The sequence below is a fragment of the Bubalus kerabau genome, chromosome 5, assembly GCF_029407905.1.
Source record: "Bubalus kerabau isolate K-KA32 ecotype Philippines breed swamp buffalo chromosome 5, PCC_UOA_SB_1v2, whole genome shotgun sequence".
In the NCBI taxonomy this organism is placed as follows: Eukaryota; Metazoa; Chordata; class Mammalia; order Artiodactyla; family Bovidae; genus Bubalus; species Bubalus kerabau.
This window is the reverse complement of record NC_073628.1, coordinates 15,429,740-15,452,135: the sequence shown is the minus strand read 5'-3', so window position 1 is coordinate 15,452,135 and position 22,396 is coordinate 15,429,740. Positions and strand designations below refer to the sequence as shown.

The 22,396-nt window shown below is 41.1% G+C and overlaps 1 protein-coding gene and 1 long non-coding RNA gene across 5 annotated transcripts in view; one reads left to right on the top strand and one right to left on the bottom strand.

Moving 5' to 3' along the window:
- Positions 1-18,778, bottom strand: part of ZBTB44 (zinc finger and BTB domain containing 44) — a 51,797-nt gene extending 33,019 nt beyond the window's left edge. For all 4 annotated transcript variants that reach the window (XM_055581162.1, XM_055581163.1, XM_055581164.1 and 1 more), the window contains exon 1: positions 18,641-18,778. The gene's annotated coding sequence lies outside the window, so the exon portion shown is untranslated. The remainder of the gene's footprint in view (positions 1-18,640) is intronic.
- A 499-nt stretch (positions 18,779-19,277) lies between these two features.
- LOC129652490 (uncharacterized) lies at positions 19,278-20,736 on the top strand. Its single transcript, XR_008714561.1, has 2 exons — positions 19,278-19,680; positions 20,495-20,736. It is a non-coding gene; the product is annotated as an uncharacterized LOC129652490 (long non-coding RNA).
- Positions 20,737-22,396: the final 1,660 nt, after the last annotated feature.

Genomic DNA, 22,396 nt, shown 5'->3' with positions numbered 1-22,396 from the left:
CTTTGCTGCAAAATAACCTAAAGAGGAAAAGGCGACTGTGAAAATACCAAACAGCCGATTATGATTATCTGACTGCCCCCCAAAAATATGTTTATAGTTACAACTCTTCAATCTGTATAGAAATATACAATAAGCTCTTTTAAAAAACACCTCTTAATTTGAATTTTCTTAGAAACTACTATTTCACATCTCCCCAATGAGCAATATATATCATACATCATAACTCAATTGCTATTAAGGTTTTAAATTCTAGATATATGTAATAGATAGATACTCCTGGTATCCATGTCCCTTTGAATGATAAACTGCTATAAGGATAAATACATTAAGTCTTTTGACACAGTATAACGCATTAATTAAATTGTCTTTTCACATTGCCCAAGTCCAATAACAGACTTCTCCACCTCATGTATAACTAAGCATTCTTTATTTTACTATACCCTATTCAGTATCAATTAATAAATTAATGTTGCCTAGAAATAGTTTGGGGAAGGCAATGGCACCCCACTCCAGTACTCTTGCCTGGAAAATCCCATGGATGGAGGAGCCTGGTAGGCTGCAGTCCATGGGGTTGCTAAGAGTTGGACACAACTGAGCGACTTCAATTTCACTTTTCACTTTCATGCACTGGAGAAGGAAATGGCAACCCACTCCAGTGTTCTTGCCTGGAGAATCCCAGGGATGGGGGAGTGTGGTGGGAGGCTGTCTATGGGATCGCACAGAGTTGGACACGACTGAAGCGACTTAGCAGCAGCAGCAGAAATAGTTTATATAGTAGGAAGAGCATTGCTTTGTACTTCAGACAAATCTGGATATTTGTGGTTTCTACTGTTTTCTAATCTGCTTATTATTCAAGAATAGTTAATTTATAATACTGTATTAGTTTCAAGGGTAGAGGACAGTGATTCAGGGTTTGTGTTTTTTTTTTTTGCAGATTATATTCCATTGTAGGTTATTACAAGGTTTTGGGCACAATTCCCTGCTATATATACAGCAAATCCTTGTTGCTTATCTGTTTTATGTATAGTAGTTTGTATCTGTTACAATCTCAAATTTCTAATTTGTTTCTCCATCCCTCTCCTTTGGTAACCATAAGCTTGTTCTCTATGTCTGTGAATCTGCTTCGGTGTCCTCTTTTTTTTTTTTGGCTGTGTTAAATGGCTTGTGGGATCTCAGCTCCCTGACCAGGGGTCCAGGAACTGAATCTATGCCTCCTGCAGTAAGAAGCTCAGAATCCTAACCGCTGGACCTCCAGGGAATTTTTTTAAAATTAAAAAACTGCTTTATTTTTACACAATTTTAAAGGTCACTTTCCATTTAAAGTTATTACAAAATATTGGCTATATACCCCATGTTGTATAACACATACTTGAGTCTGTCTTATAGCCAATAGCTTGTACCTCTGACTCACCGCACCTTTATATTACCCACCCCAACTGGTAATCACTAATCTGTTCTCTGGATCTGTGAGTCTGCTTCTTTTATGTTATAGTCATTAGTTTTTGTTTTTTTTAAGATTCCACATATAAGCAGTATCATATAGTATTTATTTTCCTCTACAAACTTGGATCTTAATCATGTCTGTATCACTGAACTTACTGGATGCCCTTAAACTAGTTAAATGTGGCAGGAGTCAAGCAAGATAAACAAGTACGCGGGAAGTGCCCAGTGCCTAGCACACAGCACACACAGAAGAACGCCATATAGCACTGAGTGATGAATCTCTGTTGACAGGTCTCTATCACCTTTGGCTCAATTTGTCTCAAATCTCTAACCCCAGCACCCTTCCTGAACTCCAATTCTGGGCCTCTTATGATGAGCTAGTGCATGTGGGCTCAGTCATAGTTGTGTCCGACTCTTTGTGACCCCATGGACTGTATGTAGCCCACCAGGCTCCTCTGTATGATCAGCGAGAATGCTAGACAATTCCATCTGGATATGTCTGCTATTTTTCAAATTCACTGCCTGAAACAACTCAAATTCTTCTCAGCTGACACTCCACTATAGGATTTCTAACTGCTAATGATAGATGCTTTTAATTAACCATTCACCCAGAGCTTAAAATCTAGTACTTATTTTTGATTCATCTCCTCTAAAAATCTGGAAATTTTTCCTTAGCTACTCCCTCCTTCATAGGCAAATTCAGAAAAATTATAAATGTTTTTAAATGCCTTAACATTTAATGTTAAATCAGGAGATGGTTAGAAATTTTTAGACAAGAACCTAATAATAGAAAAGGCTCAACAAGGTGAACAGGCTGCTTTTCTGAGCCAGGCCAGAGACATGGTTTGTGTATTCAAATTTGCACATCAAAGAGCAGTAAAATCCATTTGTCACATAAGATAATCATAAGTTCCAATTGCAACATAGACATAATAGGTCTATTTAGGTAAAAGAAAACCAAGAAAACATTAAAATGTTTATCTGGCTAAAAGGAATAGAGCTTGCTTCAGGGGTTAGGGTGATTAAAAAAAAAAAAGGCACACAAAATTCAGTTAGGTGTTTTCATGTCTGGACTTAAGGCTTAGAATTGTGGCACGTCACCTCGGAACCACAATAAGAGTTAACTTAAGGATGGCAAAGCAAAAAGTTGAGAACTGAGGCTCTTGATGATGTCACTGAATTGCAGAGTAATTAACTCTGAAGCTGCCTTACTTTAGAATTTGTTTTGTTTTGAAATAGTGTTTTAACTCATTCCATTAAAAGTTTTCTGATCCACAAAATAAATATCCACATAGAGATCTCCCATAGGTACTTCAACAGGTCCAAAAGAATTTATCATCACTTCTCCAAATGTACTCTTTTCAAATTCAAATAGGTTAATCAGTACCATCTTTCTAGATTCCATATATATGTTAATATGTGATATTTTTCTCTTTCTGACTTACTTTACTCTGTATAACCGGTTCTAGGTTCATCCAACTCATAAGAACTGACTCAAATGCAATCCTTTTTATGGCTGAGTAATATTCCATTGTACATATGTATCACAAATTATCATTTCAAATGATACCATCATTCCAAAAAGCAAAAAGCCTGGGCATCATCTTTGACTTTTACAGTAGTGTAAAAAAAGTCACTCCCTCAGATATGTCCATGTCTTAATCCCTGGAATTTGCAAACGGTTTTTATGGAGGACTTTGCAGGTGGAATGAAGTATCCCAACATAGGGAGACATCTCTGGATATCCAAGTGGCCCCTAGGTACAATCTTTAGCATCCTTCTAAGAGAGAAGTTAGAAGATATGACACTGATATCAGAGAAGGTGATGGGGAAGACAGGGATAAATTGGAGTTATGAGGCTGCAAGTCATGGAATGCATATAGCCATCAGAAAATAGAAGAGGCAAGGAATGGATTTCCCACCTTGACCAGAGTCTTTGGAGAAAGACGGTACCTGCCAACATCTTGATTTCAATCCAATGATACCAATTATTAATTTCTAGACTCCAGAATTGTGAAAGGATAAGTTTGCTGTTTAAAGCCATCCAGGTTGTGATATTTATTACAAGAGCCGCAGGAAACTAATACAACTTCTGTCCTTCACTTTTCCTCCAAACACAGACTTGGTCACTAAGGCCTATATCAAATCAATCCTTTCTGTTTTGCCCACTGCCCTGGGCTACTTAAACATCCTGATTGTTCTCCTGCCTTTAGTCTCAGGATGTTGAGTTAATCCTTCACCACTGTTCAAATTCTTTAAAATCCAATCATTTTAGTCCAGCAATTAATTCATGCTTTAGCTATCACCCAGAACAACTCTTAACAGCACTGAATTCTTCTTAGCATCTGCATTTATATAATTTGATATCAATTGATTTCAATATGTAAAATACTTGAGATAAGGCAGACTTTTATTAGCTTATTTTTAATTGGAGGATAACTGCTTTACAATAATGTGTTGGTTTCAGCCATATGCCAACATGAATCAGTCACAGGTATACATATGTCCTCTCCCTCTTGAACCTCCCACTTCCCTCCCACCCCTTTAGGCTGTCACAGAGCACCAGGTCTGAGATCCCTGCATCATACGGCAAATTCTCACTAGCTATCTATTTTACATATGGTAATGTGTATGTTTCAACGCTATTCTTTCAAATCGCCCTACCCTCTCTTTCCGCCACTGTCTTCAAGTCTGTTTTCTACGTTGGCATCTCCACTGCTGCCCTGCAAATAGGTTCATCAGTACCATCTTTCTAGATTCCATATATATGTTAATATGTGATATTTTTCTCTTTCTGACTTACTCTACTCTGTATAATAGGTTCTAGGTTCATCCAACTCATAAGAACTGACTCAAATGCAATCCTTTTTATGGCTGAGTAATATTCCATTGTACATATGTACCACAGCTTTTTTATCCATTCATCTGCTGATGGACATCTAGATTACTTTCATTTCCTAGCTATTGTAAATAGTGCTGCAATGAACAGCGAGGTATGTGTGTCTTTTTCGATTATGATTTCCTCAGTGTATATGCTCAGAAGTGCAACTGTTGGGTCATATTCCTAGTTTCTTAAGGAATCTCCATACTGTTTTTCATAGTGGTTGTATCAATTTACATTCCCCCCAACAGTGCAAGAAGATTCCCACCCTCTCCAGCATTTATTGTTGTAGACTTTTTGATGATGGCCATTCTGACTGCTGTAAGGTGATATCATGGTAGCTTTGATTTGCATTTCTCTAATAATGAGTGATGTTAAGCATCTTTTCATGTGTTTATTAGCTGTGTCTAAGTCTTCTTGGGAGAAATGTCTGTTTAGGTATTCTAAGGTGAACTATTATCTCACCATTCATTATATTGGTGAGAAAATCGAAGCTCAGAGAATTAATGACTTATCCAAGGTCATAAGGCTAGTAAACAGCAATTGACATCCTGATGCTACTATTTCTCATTAATACCTCATATTCTCTCCACTCTGCTATGGTTTTAGATGTTTTTCTTTGCTCCTAACTGATTTTTGAACCATTCTCTGAACATACCTTGCCTGGAAAATCCCATGGACAGAGGAGGCTGGTAGGCTGCAGTCCATGGGGTCACTAGGAGTCGGACACGACTGAGCGACTTCACTTTCACTTTTCACTTTCATGCATTGGAGAAGGAAATGGCAACCCACTCCAGTGTTCTTGCCTGGAGAATCCCAGGGGTGGGGGAGCCCGGTGGGCTGCTGTCTATAGGGTCGCACAGAGTAGGACACGACTGAAGTGACTTAGCAGCAGCAGCAGCAGCAGCTGAACATACTACACATTATCTCCACTTTCCATCTCTGGTCTCATTTTGGAATTCCCTCATTGTTCTCAACAAGTCAAATACTACTCTACTATGTTCTTTCTTCTACTCTGAATATCAGCAATACCTGCCACTTGCATGCCACTTTTCAGATTACACTGTGTTTTAAAACATATTTTCTTTGGATTTTAAAAAAATCTGATGAAGGACTTCCCTGATAGTCCAGCGGCTAAGATTCCAAGCTCCAAGGGCCTGGGTTTGGTCCCTGGTCAGAGAATTGATGCTACACGCCAAAGCTAAGGATCTGCATGCTGCAAATAAAAGATCCCACATGCTGCATCTAAGACCTGGCGCAGCTAAATAAAAAAATTAAACAATCTTCTGAAGTAAATAAGGAAATTCTTCAAAGATCAAGGAAAACAAAGATCAGAGAAAATAAGTGGCCTAACAGGGCCTAAAAATCAGACACTCTGACTTTAATCCTCTCCTCATTTTACTATTAAACTATGCTGCCTTTCCTCCCCTGAACTCCTATAGCATTTTCTGTCTTGACCAATGATCTGGCATGTGACACCACACCGATTTAGGTTTATGAGATATATGTCCTATCTCTCCAAGGAAAATTCCAGTATATATTTGGAATCAATGATACCCATGTTCTTTAAAAATCATTTTATAAATGTTTGCAGTATAAGTGATGTAAAACCAAACATACTTGAAGTGTACAAAACTGACTGAAACCGCCCACCCTGGCCAGGCGCCATAGTAACCATTTGTGTGAGTTATTTTATGACAAGAGGTCCTAGTCCTAGTAAGTAACTAGTAAGTCACCACCAACCGGAAGAGTTCAGGAAAGGTCAAAAGGAGACACCATGTGTCTAACCACCTCCAAGGATAATTCTCAGTGGCATCCATCTTGGCTGAGCAATGGGTGCACCACCAGGAAGAATCCTGAGTCAGAACGAACCCTACTGCTCTCCGCCTGGGTGCCCCTTCCCGATAAATCTCTTGCTTTGTCAGCACATGTGTCTCCTTGGACAATTTATTTCCAAGTGTTAGACAAGAGCCCACTCTTGGGCCCTGGAAGGGGCCCTGCAACACAATCAGGTCAGTTTTCACACAGATGTCAGAATATCAAGATAAGGTACACTTCCACGACTCCTGTAATTTTCTTTGTGCCTCGTCACAATCTCTCCCACCAGCCTCTCACCTCCACCGCTAATTTGCTTTTCATTTTAGATTAGTTGCATTTTCTAGAATTTTAATATATATAGAATCATCTAGCTTCTTTCAAACTGGATATAATTATTCTGAGATTCATCTATGTTGTTAGGCTCCAGAATTTTTGTTACTTTTTGTCTTCTGCTGAATAGTATTCCATTGTGTGCAATTACCACTGTCTGGTTGTCACTTAACAGAACAAACTCTGAGTTGTTCCCAGTTTGGGGCTATTACAAATAAAGTTGCTATGACTATTTGTGCAGTCTTCATGTAAACATACCAGCAGTTTCTTAATCATTTCTGTCTACACCATTAACATGTGCTACACTCTTATCAATAACATTGCGTATCATAGTGCAGTGGTTCTCAACTGGGCATTTCTTTATGGCCACAAAAAGATCACTGCTCTTTTAATTAGCATTTTATGTATCACAGGTAGTCAATCAGTGCCTACAGATCTTGCTTTCCTACAGATCCATATGCTACTTGCGGGAAAACGTTGAGCCTGTGTATATTCTATAACTTCCTAACACGGGGGGGCATTTTAAAAAAAGTTGAATAAATGTGATTTATGGTGCTTACTTTTGGAATAAGCACATTCTTTTATGTTCACTCATATTATTAATAAAAGTACAATTATAAATGACAGCAAAATAAAGCTTCAGACAAAATACCTAAAATATATATTTTAAGGAGTTTAACATACAAATATTTTAAAGTATAAAATTATAATTTTATATAAAATTAAAATACAAACATTTTATAGAAAACTTGTCAATATACATGGTTTAAGCAAGGATGAAAGAAAAAAGTTCATGCTCAAATTACATAGAAATATGAGTGAAGTAGTGAAAATTACAACTTACCAACTTCCTTCTCCAGAAAGTTATTGTTAAAATGTTTTTCACTATCATTTCCTTTAGAATCAAGTGTTTTGGACAAATGCTACAGTGCCTCATACTTTAAATTTTGTTCTAAGAAAAACTGTCACTATGTTGTCAATCTAACCAAAAACAAGTATCTGTATTTTTTCCATGAAAGGAATCACACCTTTTTTTCTGAATGGAGTACTAAACTTGTTCATATGAGTACTCATATTTGAGAGCATGAACACTAATAAAAGTGCATGTGATCTTTATCCGACAACAGTTTAACCCTCAAAGGTCTTCCTTAAGTCTTTATTGATTTTTTACAAATAATTCCAAATGAATTACTGTATCTGAGTTATAAAAAGGTCATTTTAACTTTTATAACTAGCCACTTTTTAATCAAGTAAAAATTTTAATTATTTTACTCCAGGAGTTAAGTTTTCTAGTTCAGCACTCTGAGAAAATGAATGAGATTTACCTGGAGTTAAAGCAATAAATCAATAAAACCAGTAACATTAAATTATTAGAATCTCCTCTCATTGCTGGTAACCAGAATTGTGCTTATTATTAATTTCTACATCCAGGGAAAATACATTAATATACACTGAGTAACTCCCACCAAGTGTCTTTATCTCACCGTGGTCACAATTTTCAGGAAAGAATTTTTAAGATCCAGTTAAAAGGAGGAAATAGAAAGTTAAATTAACTTGTCCACGTTCCTATAAGTAATAAAACCAGGATTTGAAGAAAGATCTGACTAAAAAACACAGATTCAGTCCCTTCTCCCCAACTTAGAAGTTGCCCTTTACAAGAATTCAACCACAGTACTTAAGGAATATCAGCAATTAACATCAAATCATTTTTTACTAAAAAGAAAGCCTGAAGAAAGGGTATACCTTATTCAGTCTCTTGGATCCTTACATAAGCAAGTCAAATTTAAGTCACTTTTATAGTCAATTAGCATTTAAAGAGCTCTGTATTTCCCTAAAGAGTTTTTAAGTATTCATACCAAGTCCTACTCTGTATGCTTTAAAATATGTACACAAGTATAGTGACTTTACCTAAAACACTTTTGCACTGCTGTCTTATGAAGCGTATCCCCTAAAAGATATGTTGAAATCCTAATCCCCAGTACCTGAGTATGTTACCTTATTTGGAAACAGGCTTTTTACAAAAGTAATCAAACTAAACTGAGATAGTTAGGATGTACTTATATAAAGTAAAATTCAAAGACAGAGGCCATGTTAAGACTGAAATTATGCTGCCACAAGCAAAAGCAAGGAGAGAGGCCAAGAAGAGCTCCTTCTCTTGTAAAGTTCCTTCCCTTAAGAGGAACCAACCCTGCCAACACCAAGATTTCAGACTTCTAATTTCCAGAGCTGAGACAAAATTTTCTCTTTAAGCCATCCGGGTTGTGGTACTTTTGCTAGAGCAGCGGGAGCAGACAAATATGTGTCTGTTTTTCGAAATACTGTAAAATATAACTACAGTAAATTTTAATGGACTAACAGACATTTCAACTAAAAGGAAGAGAGACTAGGCTTCCCTGACAGCTCAGTTGGTAAAGAATCTGCCTGCAATGCAGGAGACCCTGGTTAAATTCCTGGGTTGGGAAGATCCCCTGGAGAAGGGATAGGCTACCCACTTCAGTATTCTGGCCTGGAGAATTCCATGGACTGTATAGTCCATGGGGTCGCAAAGATTCAGACATGCCTGAGCAACTTTCACTATCACTATCATAGGATTGAAAAAGCAAGCCCAACTACATGCACTTTATATAAGAAATCTACTTTAAATAAAAAACCAAAGAGGTATGTTAGAAGATATACCATGCAAACTGTAAGTACTGGAAGGCAAGAACTGGCTATCCCTATTCTGAAGGAGATCAGCCCTGGGATTTCTTTGGAGGGAATGATGCTAAAGCTGAAACTCCAATACTTTGGCCACCTCATGGGAAGAGTTGACTCATTGGAAAAGACTCTGATGCTGGGAGGGATTGGTGGCTGGAGGAGAAGGGGACGACAGAGGATGAGATGGCTGGATGGCATCACTGACTCGATGGACGTGAGTCTGAGTGAACTCCGGGAGTTGGTGATGGACAGGGAGGCCTGGTGTGCTGCGATTCATGGGGTCGCAAAATCAGACACGACTGAGCGACTGAACTGAACTGAACTGAACGTGAGACAAAGTATACTTCATGACAAAAAGTATTACCAGTGACACAAAATCATTGGTACACATTTCAAGTGCAACAAGGTATGTTCACCAATTGGACCATAAAACAAATCTTAATAAATTTTACAAGAATGAATGCACCCAGAGTGTGTTCTCTAATCACAAATTAAAAAATTAGAAATCATTGAGCTATCAAGAAAATTCCAGGTATTTTAAATAACACACTTCTAAATAACCCATAGTAATGAAGGAATCAACAAAGGAAATTAGAAAGCTTTGTCTTTTTTTTTTTTTGCCACAGAGCATGTGGGATCTTAATTTCCCAACCAAGGACCAAACCCATGGCCCTTGCCTTGGAAGTACAGTGTCTTAACCACTGGACCTGACAGGGAAATCCCTGGAAAGTATTTCTAACTGAGTAATAATGAAAATACAACATTATCAACATTTGTAGAATGCAGCTAAAGTAGTGCTTAGAGTAAAATTTATAGCTTTAAATGTATACAAAGAGAAGACGGTCTAGAAATCAATGACCTATCCCCACACACTTTGCCATCTCACATTCATTAATATGACTACTATAAAAGACAAAATAACAGAAGATAAGTGTTGCCAAGGATGTGGATAAAGAGCCCTTGTGCACTGTTGGTGGGAATGTAAGTATAGACACTATGTAAAATACTATGGCTGTTACTCAAAGAAATTAAACACAGAATTACCATATGACACAGCAATTCTACTTCTGGGTATATACTCCAAAGAACTGAAAGCAGAGACATGACCATATACTTGTAACATGAATGCTCATAGAAGCATTATTCACTATAGCCCATATGTATCAACAGATAAATGGATAAACAAAATGTGGTATATATATATAAAATGGAATATTATTTAGCCTTAAAAAGGGAGAAAATTCAGATATATGCTATGATATGGATGAACCTTGAGGATATTACACTAAGTGAAACAAGCCAGTTTAAACAAATACAGTAATACATACCATCCACTCACATTCACAAGTCTTCTTTCAGCAAAATGAGAAAAAGAGATTTGGATTCAGGTACCAAGACACTCATTCACATACACACACATACCCTCAAGATAAAAGCAACTGCGAAAGACCCACTTTGACAAAATAGTTAATCTATTAGGGGCCTTTGCCTTCCAGATCTCAGCGAGTACTGACTGATACCTTTTCTTTCATTTATAAAGCACAGCTAAAGATCTCTTAAGTTTTGCAAATAAACCCGGGGGACTGTAAGATGAAATAAAAATTCTGATCATCTACACTTAATTATTCACGGCTGGTGTCACCAATTAACAAGCAAACAACAATTCAAACTGTTCTCTCAGTGTCACAGTTCCCTAGCACGGAAAAGGGGAGAATCCCAACCAATGTCCCATCAGAGATAAAGCTGAACGAATGACCAAGGATAGTTCAAAAGGGAAAATCCTAACCAATGCCCCACCACAGGCGAAACCTAAGCAATAAGAAAGCTGGTATTGTCACATCCAAGACCTGTTATTCACCAAAGATGTCTTAACTGGCCAACACAGGTACTAACACACATACAAACAACAAACACATTGCCCCACAAAGAAATAATCAGACGAAATGCAGCCCAGAAAAAAAGGACCATATGTAGCTTATCCCAAAGTGACATACACAAAAACATAAATAACAACTAAGCTATGGTAACACAGAAAATCAGAAGAGGTGTAGTCTAAAATTCCACTTCCACTCCCAAATGGAGGCCTTCAAACAAATGGGCAAGCCTAGCTCTGGAAAAGCAAACAAACCGGTTCCCAAATCAGGCAGTCTAACAATTCCTCTCTTCAACAGGGTACGCCAATCAAATGCAGGACAAATTGACTTGAGAGAAAGCCCAAATTGAGGCCAGCTGTATACACCAGAGTGACTTATCCTAAAGTGGCTCACTTCCTGCCTAGGAAGCACTCCAAATGTGAAACAGGAGGGAAGGTGGCAGGGCACAGCCTTTAAAAGAACGACATAGCCCGAGGACATGACATAAAGCAAGTAGGTCCAAGGTGGCAGACAAGTCTACTTCCACTAGACACTAAGCCTCACTCACTATAACAATCAGCACGCTAAATCAAACATCCACAGGCACCAAGATAGTTCCAAGTGTGTGTGTGTCTGTGTGTGTTAGTTACTTAGTTGTGTCTAACTATTTGTGACCCCACAGACTGTAGTCTGCCAGGCTCCTCTGTCCATGGGATTTTCCAGGCAAGAATACTGGAGTGGGGTGCCATGCCATCCCCCTAGGGGATCTTCCTGACTCAGGGACTCTGGCACTGCAGTCAGTTCCTTTACCATTTGAGCTACTTGGGAAGCCCCCAAGATAGTTCCAAGGCTGACTATAAAGCCCAGAGAGTGGGCAGTGGCCCAGTTCCTGGAACTCTCTGCCCCTTCCCCAAAATAGTTGGAATAATCCTCCCACTCATGAGCCTAATGAAATTATCCAGCCTCCAAAACTAAACACGCCACATTTAATAGAGGATAGTTCCGAATAGGGGCTAACCTGGTAGCTCAGTAGTATGAATCCACCTGCCAGTGCAGGAGACACAGGTTCAATCCCTGATCCAGGAAGATACCCTGGAGAATGAAATGGCAACCCACTTCAGTATTCTTGCCTGAAAAATCACCATGGAAAGAAGAGGCTGGTGTGCTATACAGCCCATGGAGCTATAGTCCAAGGTGCTGCAAAGGCTCTGGACACGACTCAGCAACTAAAAAACAACAAAGTTCTGAACAAGCTTGCTTGCTAACAGTAGGTGATAATCAGATACTTAGGTTAAGATGTCAATCAAGGGAAAATCATTTTTAAAAAGAATTACATTGTTTCAGAAGCCAGAGGGTAGTAGTTCCACAAAATCTTGATTCCAAAGATTCAAACTCTTGGTTATATGTAACCCTAAGTTGTGTGTAAGCTGACTGCATCAAAAACTATTAAAACCAAATCATGTCAACATTAAAAAAAAAAAACAAAAACCTACATACACCATTTAATACCTATAGAAAGATAACAGTATAGAATATTGAAACTGGGGTATCAAACATTTGTAATTTTAAGGTTTTTTTTTAAAGCTATACATTACTAAAATGGAAGAATACTCAATATGGAAACAGAAATGATGTTCTCCTAGAAAACTGAGACATTAGTTTCATTCATCAATTTTCACTCTAAAGAATTTGGAGAAGGAAATGGCAACCCACTCCAGTATTCTTGCCTAGAGAATCCTGTGGACAGAAGAGCCTGGTGGGCTGCCATCTATGCACAGAGTCGGACACGACTGAAGCAACTTAGCACACATGCATGGGAGAAGGAAATGGTAACCCACTCCAGTAGTCTTGCCTGGAGAATCCCAGGGACAGGGGAGGGTGGTGGGCTGCCATCTATGGGGTCGCACAGAGTTGGACACGATCGAAGCAAATTAGCAGCAGCAGCAGCAGCAAGACAGAATTATCAATGTGAAGGATCACAATGATGTAAGTCAGTGATTTACTCCAGAATCAGTTATGTAAAAATGTGCTGGCTGAAGTCACCTTTGGCACTAATAATAATGTTAGTGAAGAAAGTGCCCATCAAGCAGGAGTGTAATATAAATTTAATGTATCTTTATCTTTTTAAAGGCACATAAACAATCACTATTTTTAGATGCCGTGACTAAAAATCCAGAGATTTCCAGCTCATTATGGAGTGAAGTATTTCTGATATAAAGAACAAAGGAAAAAACGAAAGTGGCTTTCAGTTTAGTAGGAGATAAATTTCAAGAAATCAATCAAGATCCAAGAAGAACTGTTTCAATCATGAATGTGGTGGTTGCATTAAGACATCCCATTATAGCATATATAAAGATATGCTCACTTGTAGTCTACAAAATGCCAGGAAACCACGGTGGCGGAGCGGGGGGGGGAGATATATGTATTTATATATACACACACACATATATTCAATATGAAATCCCTTTACAATATTGTAATCTCTGATGCTTCCCCATTTTCAGTAACAAGAGAATTCTATCCTTTACAAGGCTAGAAAGACTTCCTCAAAGTTTAAAACCTCCAACATTTTATTATGGAAAATTTCAGATGCAATCTTCAGTGCTGCGGTAGGACTAATGTCAGTCATGTATTTCTTGTGATTCATGCTGAATGAAAATATATCCAATTTTATGACACATATTTAATTGTGAGATGCAGTAATGTGTTAAGTGCAACACCGAAGACAGACTTTAGTTTGACACCTGGATATCACTTTACTTATTTGCAAAGATACAAGTGGCAATAACAAAGGGTTAAAGTGGGATCTGAATGAGATGATGTATGAAATATTTAGCATAGTGATACCTTTTTGAAAGGCTCAACAAATGCTGGCAATTCTCATAACTGTATGAGCCCACTCAGTCTTCCAAAACAGTTTCCAGCTGCTATGTGTGAGAATATACACCTGTGCTACTGTTTGTGGCACTTTTTCATCACTTTATGTTTCCTAATAATCTTCAGCAGTACATTTTACCAAGATTAAAGCCAGGATAAAGGCAAATGGGCCCAATGCATAAGCATTGCTCCTTTTCCCACTCCGTGCCCTGAGGAAGAAATGTTTGCTCTATTAACAGAAGCAGTGGTGGTGTACAGAGGGAAACACACCGTGCGCTCATCTTTTCCTGGGTGATAGGCAGCTGATAAACTCTGTAATTGTATTCTCACTTCAGACAACCATTGACTGCTCCTTCTTAAATCTTCATTTGAAGGCATAATTATAGATTCTATCACATTTTGCCCAATCAAAAAAAAGTGCTATCTTCACTGATCACACATCCATATACCTTTTATATCTGCAGATAGCATATGTACGTCAGTTCTGTTGTGTTACATATAAGTAAATGGATTTATAAAACTGTATGAACTGTCTGCCTCTTTGAAGACATGATTTTCAGAATTCCCTGGTGGCCTAGTGGTTAGGATTCCAGGCTTTTGCTGCCAGGGCCCAGGTTCAATACCTGGTTGGGGAACTAAGATCCCACAGGCCACATGGCCAAAAGAAAAAAAGAAGAATTGACCCATCAATAAAGTGATTTTTCAAAGTAAAGCTTGCAAAAATAAGCCTGAAATCTACTTATCTGCTCACCTCTAAAGATTAGTCTATTGCTTTCTCTTTGCCAGAGAAATTGGAATGTAACTGCAAAATATAAATGTACTCCAATATCACTTCACGTTAAGTAACACACTCTGTCCACTGTTAATCCTCCTACAGTAAAGATATATGAATCTATTAGATATTAAAAGGTATGACAGAGTTAAATAACACTTCATTTTAAAACTAACTTGGGTAAGGCCTCTTTAAAAATACTTTTAAAATATTTGACTTCTGAACTTTGTATATAGTTTATATGGCCTTCCCTGGTAGCTCAGCTGGCAAAGAATCTGCCTGCAATGCAGGAGACCCCTGTTTAATAACTGGGTCGGGAAGATCCTCTGGAGAAGGGATAGGCTACCCACTCCAGTATTCTTGGGCTTCCCTAGTGGCTCAGATGGTAAAGAATCTGCCTGCATTGAGGGACCTGGGTTCAACCCCTGGGTTGGGAAGATCCCCTGGAGGAGGGCATGGCAACCCACACCAGTATTCTTGCCTAGAAAATCCCCATGGACAAGCCTCCCTGGCGGGCTATAATCCATGGGGTCACAAAGAGTCAGACATGACTGAGCGACTAAGCACATATAATTTATATACTCAAAAATAAAATTTAAAAAGGGAATCCTTCTATACTGTTGCCAGGAAGGTAAACTAGTGCAGGCACTATGGAGAACAGTATGGAGGTTCCTTAAAAAACTAAAATAATGTCACGAACCTAGAGATTATCATACTACGGGAAGTAAGACAGAGAAAGACAAATATCATACATCACTTACATGTGGAATCTTAAAAAAGTGATATAAATGAACTTATTTACAAAACAGAAACAGACTCACAAAAAACAAACAAAACTTATGGCTACCAAAGCGGGGAGGAAATTAGGGGTTTAGGATTAACAGATACACACTACTAGATATAAAATAAACAACAAGGACCCACTGTATGGTACAGGAAACTATATTCAATATCTTGTAATAACCTATAAAGGAAAAGAATTTGAAAAGAATATATATATGTGAATCACTTTGCTGTATACCTGAAACTAACAAGTTTCAAATCAACTATACTGCAATAAAAAGTTATTTCTTTTGGGAAAAAAAAAAGAAAACCATAAAATAAAAAATGGAACCAGTGAACCATATCAAATTGGCAGCATAACCAGAGAAAGTACTTCAAGTGACTTCTGAACACAGTAAGTACTCTGATTACACAGCCTTCATGCAATATATTCTAACGACAAGAATAAATGCAAAGAAATCTTAAAACTTTACGCAGAAGTTTACTGCTAGTAGTGATATTGGTAAAATATTGAAATGATTTTAAGTATATATAGTAGGATAGGGCAAGAATGTTCATTTTATTAGGAACTAAGATTTTAGTTTAAGACAAAAGACAAAGAAAAGAAAAACCTGCTATGTTAAATTTGAATTGGATATATCCCTATGAATTTGCTTAAACAAACAAGCAAAACACCATTTTTTGTTCTCCCTTCTCAAAGGGCCTAGACCCAGTGACACTCCAGCAGCATGAATATGCCAAACAGTCAGATCCTGGTTTCTATACAACATTTCTCACTAAAAAGAGTAAAGACTTCTTGGATGAAAAGCCCATTCCAGATCTGGGACAAGGAAAGTAACAAGGCGAGCCTGGGATATTCTGCACCAGAGAGTGTTCCAAGACTAATGGTGAGCAAGAGCATTAAAAAGACACAGGAACCAACATGAAAGGGTTTTACTGTCCAAATTTGGGACAGTTTGATCATCAAAAAGAAAAACGACTGTAATGGTTATATTTAAAAAAAAAAAAAATCAAAACTCATCAGTCCATAGTATTCCCACAAAAAAGAAGAAAAATAATCTGATTTGCCACCATTATGCAATGCACGCAGTGGGGGTGACTAACTTCCCAACTCTTTACCCTGAATATTGATAACTAAAGGGAGGACATTAACATTTTTAGGAGAAAGTTCAGTTCACTCCTAGTTAATGAAAGAAATCTTGACAGAAAATCTCCAATAAAATAACTGATTGAAGCAACAGTCATCAATGGGTGCTATCACAGAGCAAAAGGTACCCAGAAACAGGTTGTTTGCTTGGGGTCAAGATATTACCCCAAGATCATATACAAATCACAAACAGGCAAACCAAACCGTTACAGTAAATCTGGTAGTTACCACTTTGAGCAAGTGGTCACATTTAGTATCCTAAATACTGTAGCATGATGTAACATAAAAGTACATAGGTACATAGCATCATCTATGAAATATTCTTGCCAAATAAAAGTTTCCTTAAACTAATCTAGCTTTTCTTTAGACCTAACTTCCAGTAACAGGAAAATTAGGAGGACAGAGGATTACATTAAATGACACCATTAGGAAACGGACAAGTCCCAAAAGTGGGAGCATTCTTATAAAGCAAGTGGTTTGGTTCACTGGCAGAATGAAAAGAGATGGGTACTGGTCTTCTAAAAAAAGGATCCAAGGCATAATTAACAAATACAATGTGTGAATCTTAACTGAATACAGCTGGGGGGTGGGGGGGTTGATTTCCCAAAGAGACCCCAGATATTTGCATATGGATTGCTAATTTAGAATAGTGTTGATAATGATACTGGGGTCAGTATAACCGCAGGAGGAAATAATGGAGTGTCATGGTGTTTGCAATTTACTTTCAACTGATTACACACAGAAAGGGGGGGAACAACATGGCAGAAATGTCAATCACAGAACTTAGGTACTGGGATATTCATTGAAATTTTTCCTCAATTTCAAAGAGACTGATTATTTTTCATAAATAAGTGTTAAAAAAAAAAAAAAAGGTGTACCTGTACTGAAGGTACAGTAGAAAACACACCTACACTGGAAACATATCTGGGTATAAATCTCACCTTTATCACTAGTTGTGTGGCCTAAAGCAAGTTACTTAACATTACTTAAGTTTGTCTCACCTGTAAAACTCAAGTAATACCATCTAAGTCATTAGGTTGTTCTGCAAATCAGATCAGATATGGAAAAGGTTCTCATAATTAATTAATGCAAACACTGTAAAATGTAAGACTATAACAAAACATTCCCTTCATTATTGCCACATTCTATGATTAGGAAACTACATCAGGTAAAATTAAATATCCATTGGCAGTCAAAGGGAAGTAATGGGAGCAACTGACTGTATAAATGAAGATATACACAGTATTTTTTTAAATGCAGTAATTCCAACTGAAACCCTCTAGACAAAAAAAAAAAATCTACCTATCCAAACTATTAGTAGCTCTCAAATTGTGAAGTCTGCTTTTGGTATTAGCCTCTATCCGAATAAAACAGTAAGAAAATAAGTGGAAGTTAGAATGTCTTCTTGACCAAAATCTATAATTCACTTACATGCCGAAAAAAATGTAAGCTTTGGCCTTCATTTCTATAATTAAGTTCCAATAAGGCACACCATTATTAGGCTTTATTCTAAATTCTGGTTAAGCTCCAAACCACTAACAAGCATGCCGTTTCCTTCTAACGTACTCATCATTTCACTCGCAGGTAACCCTTTTCTGGTTAGGCCAGCAGAAAACGACTAGACGCAGACTGTGCCCCAGGTAGGGAAAAAAAAGGTTTTCGTTTTTTAAATAAATGCCACCCCTTTCTTTCCAATACGAAAGAAAAAGAAGCGGGGGAGAGGGGGGGAGCTGTGTGTCTCGGCTCGACCAGGTGAGACGCTAGCACCCCGCCTCCTTGGGGTCAGGGTGCTGAGCACACGCGCGCGCGGTCGAGGGGCGCCCTGGGAGATCGGGGCAAAATCTCCCAGACGGCGGGGCGCAGGGCCAATCTCCTCCCTGAAGGCTTAGACGCCTTTGAGGGGAACCTGCGGGGTGTCTCCCGGGGCGGGTGGGGGTGATGAGACCCGGCGTTCCCTTCCGCCCAGCACCCAGATGGGGGGGCCGCCCGAGGGCGCGGGCGGCGAGGAAGGACCGGCCTTGCCCTCCCTTCCCGGTTACCTGCGGGCGGCGGTGCCGGAGGCCGGAGGCCTGCTGCTCCTCCTCCTCCTCCCCGCCAGGCTGAGGCGGCGAGGTGGCGGCGGCCCGGGGGGAGGGGGCGGAGCGCGCGGCCCGCTGCCTCTCTCCTCCCCCGGGAGGCGGAGGGGACCCTATCTCGGGCCGCCGCGCCTAGGCCCGTGGACAGCCTGCGGCAGGGGCATGGCAGCCCCCAACGGCGGCAAGCCTGCGAGGTGCGAGAGAGCGAGGCGGAGGGAGGGGAGCGCTCCGGAGGCCTGAGGGGAGGAGCGAGGGGGCCCGGCGAGCCACGCGCGGGCGGCCGTTGGGGGCGGTTGGCCGAGGGCAGGCGGCGGTTTGGGGAGCGCGGCGACGGCTCGCGTTTTCCCGGCGGGGCGGGGTGGGGAAGGGGAAGGGGAGTGAGGGGGAGGGAGGGGGAGGTTGGGAGGGAGCCGCCGCCGCGCGCGTGCGGGCCGGCGCCGCCGCCGTTGCCGCTCGGCTCACTCCAGCCTGTTTGGGGGCACTTTGTTTGTGTCCCACAATGCTCTGCGCGGGCGGCCGGGCTGGGGAAGGGGAGGGCAAGTAGGCGTGGCGCGAGCGAGCTCGGGGGCGGGGCGCGAGCTCGGGGCGGGGGAGACGCGGGTACTGCGCAAGCGCAGAGGGGGCCGCTCCCGGTATCCGTTACTTCAACCGTGTGCGACTCAGTCTCCTGAGGCAGTCGGGGCTGATACGGCCGGTGCATCTTCACAAGTGCCGAGTTACCTTTACCCGCCACCTGGCCAATTCGTCCTTCCTGTGCTCGTTCGCTTAGCCGGCTTCTCGCTCAACCTGACAAGCATTTCTGGGCAAGGTTCACAGCTATTGCTTTTTTTTTTTTTTTTCCTTCTTTGAACTAAAACCGAAACAGACTGTTTTCTCGAGTGGTTTCTGTAGAGGCGCTGAGCCGGAACACCTCAGCCGCTTTCTCTCGGTGAGGGGGTGAGCTCGTAGTTAGCCCATTTCTCACACACGGAAACTGAGGCCTGCGGAGAGGCGGCCCCAGACAGGTGAGGACGCCGAGCCCCGCCGGCTCCCGCGCCCTGCCGGCTTCCGGCTCCCTGCGGCCTAGGCGCATGGGGTTGTTCTAGAAAGTCCCTGGGCCGCCTGGCGGGACGTCCAGCTCTGAAATGGATGGCGAGATCCACCTCGTTCCCCCAACACGAGGGCACCTAGAGCCGCTCCCCATGTAGGCCTGTTCCTTCCACACCTGGAGCCTCCTTGGGTTCCACCTCCACTAACCTGACTTTCCGACGAGGGCGTGTTCGGGACGCCCCGAAGTGATCAGTTCTGCCGGGGCCTCGAGAGTTCTCCGTCACCTGCAGAATCGCGCCCAGGGTTAGAGCTCCCGAGACCCCATGCCTTATCGTCCCCAGGCGGGCGGGGAGGAAGGGCACCCGGGGCTGTGGGAAGAAGCGCGCCCCGGGCGAGCGGGGGCGGAGAGGGTGCGGCTTGCGACTCCCTAGGCGCCCCGCATCTGCATACATGGTTTTCCCACGCCCCCAGCTCTTGCACCGAAAGACCACCAAAAGCCTTTGTGCAAGGTGGGCTTGACGTCCCTTTTGAAACAGAGTGGCGCTTTCTTCTGAAACGCTCGGCGACGCCTGGCATTAATCTCCCTGAGAGAACAGCACCCTGGTACCCACCCATTCCAATCACTGAAATATACTTTAGAAATAAAGGCCAGAAAACAACGTCTAACTTTATAGTCTTTTGCGGTTTCCAGCAGATTTTCAAGTATATATAATGTTTAATCCTCACAACAATTGTAATAGGTCAGTTTTACTGTTACTCCCACCATCGTGTTTATTATTCCCGTTTCAGAGATGAGGAAAGTCAGGAAGATGCAAGTGAGGCCCAGAAAATTTTGTGCTGAGATTTGAAGGAGAAGGAAAAGAAGGCGAAATGCTTGCCCTTAGAGTAACAGCAGCAACAGCAAGTCTGAAGGAAGGGCAGGAGCCTGAAGTCCTGGTGGGCCTTGTGTTAGGGTAGGTGTGCGACTTAGCACCTGGAGAAGAATCGGGTGGGAATAAAGCTGTCAAATCCCCTCGACTTCTCCTAGGGCATTTAATAGGACAGTCAATAAAGGACCACTAGGAAAGTGTTTACTGCTTCCCTGGGGACTGAGGAGACAGCCCTAACACAAAATATATATTACTCTCTTATTTCTTCTCCCCTTTTATACTTTTCTATTTTTGCTTTTATGTTTGAAAATTAGCATCCTCTCACTGCACCCCCACCCTAGGACTGGAGGATCAGTCGATAATCTGTGGGGCCACACTGTGGGGCTACCCGAAGGCTGTGGGGCCCTAAGGGCACAGTACTAGATGCTTGGATGAAGTGAAGTGAAGTGAAAGTTACTCAGTCGTGTCCAATTCTTTGCGACCCCATGGACTATACAGTCCATGGAATTCTCCAGGCCAGAATACAGGAGAGGATAGCCTTTCCCTTCTCCAGGGGATCTTCCCAACTCAGGGATCAAACCCAGGTCTCCCACATTGCAGGTGGATTCTTTACCAGCTGAGCCATGCTTGGATAGGGTGTGAGAAAAAATACAAAGGTTAGCTTTGTAGGAGTCCTCTCCTCTGTTTTGGGTTTGGGCAGGGTCAGTTTCTGTGGCTTCTGCGGCCTCCCACCTTCTTGGGCTAGTAGAGACTAGTCCTTGGGTTGGTGGAATATATACACCTTTCTTTGACACTAGATTAAATAATACTGCTGGGAGGATTTTGTGAAACTAGAATCCTGCACACAGGTGAAACAAACAAAGGTAGACAGTATGAGGAACCTTTAATTATTAACCTGGTGTGGGTGATTCTGAGGAATTCAAATTCCAGGCGAAGAGGGTTTTATTTTAGTCGTGAACTATTTGGGGAACCAAATTCTGGCAGAAATGGCACTAGCTTGTGGTCGACCATTAGGGCTAAATAGGAACTTGGTTATTTAGTCCACAACTTACTTCAAAGCACAAACAGTGAACACATAGCTCAGAGATCTCTGGTCCAACTTAGATAATTCCAGTAGAGAACTCATTACTGCACACAGCACCCTTGCTCCCTCATTAGAGTGTTCCAAGTATATTAACAAAATTAATCTTGCTCCTCAACCCTGAAACTTGGACCTCTTCTAGTATTCTCAGTTCATCATCTGTCCAGTTGAGCACATCAGCTTCACTGCTCTGCCGCATCTCAGTTCCAACCCATCAACATGTCCTGCTGAATTTGTCCCTTCCTGTGTGAGTCACTCAGTCATGTCTAATACTTTGCAACCCCATGGACTACACAGTCCATGGAATCCTCCAGGCCAGAATACTGGAGTGGGTAGTCTTTCCCTTCTCTAGGGGGTCTTCCCAACCCAGAGATTGAACCCAGGTATCCTGCATTGCAGGCGGATTCTTTACCAACTGAGCTATCAGGGAAGCCATTCCTATGTCTACCATCCTAACCTAACAACAACCAATACCTTGTTGTTGTAATACCGACTACCTGGTTTCCCAAATATACTGCCCCCTCTCTTCACTCTGCATGGTAGCGGGAGTTACAATGCTTAGTATCACACAACAATGGCTTCCTGTTGTTACAGCAGGCAGATAGCTAGGTATGAGCAGAGAATGGGGGCAGGGACCAGGTGGCAGGAAATCTTGCAACGCTTGTAAACAGTGGGGGTCCACGGGCAGACAAAGAAAAACAGGAACCTCCAGACTGACAGGAAACCACCCTTTTGAGGTGA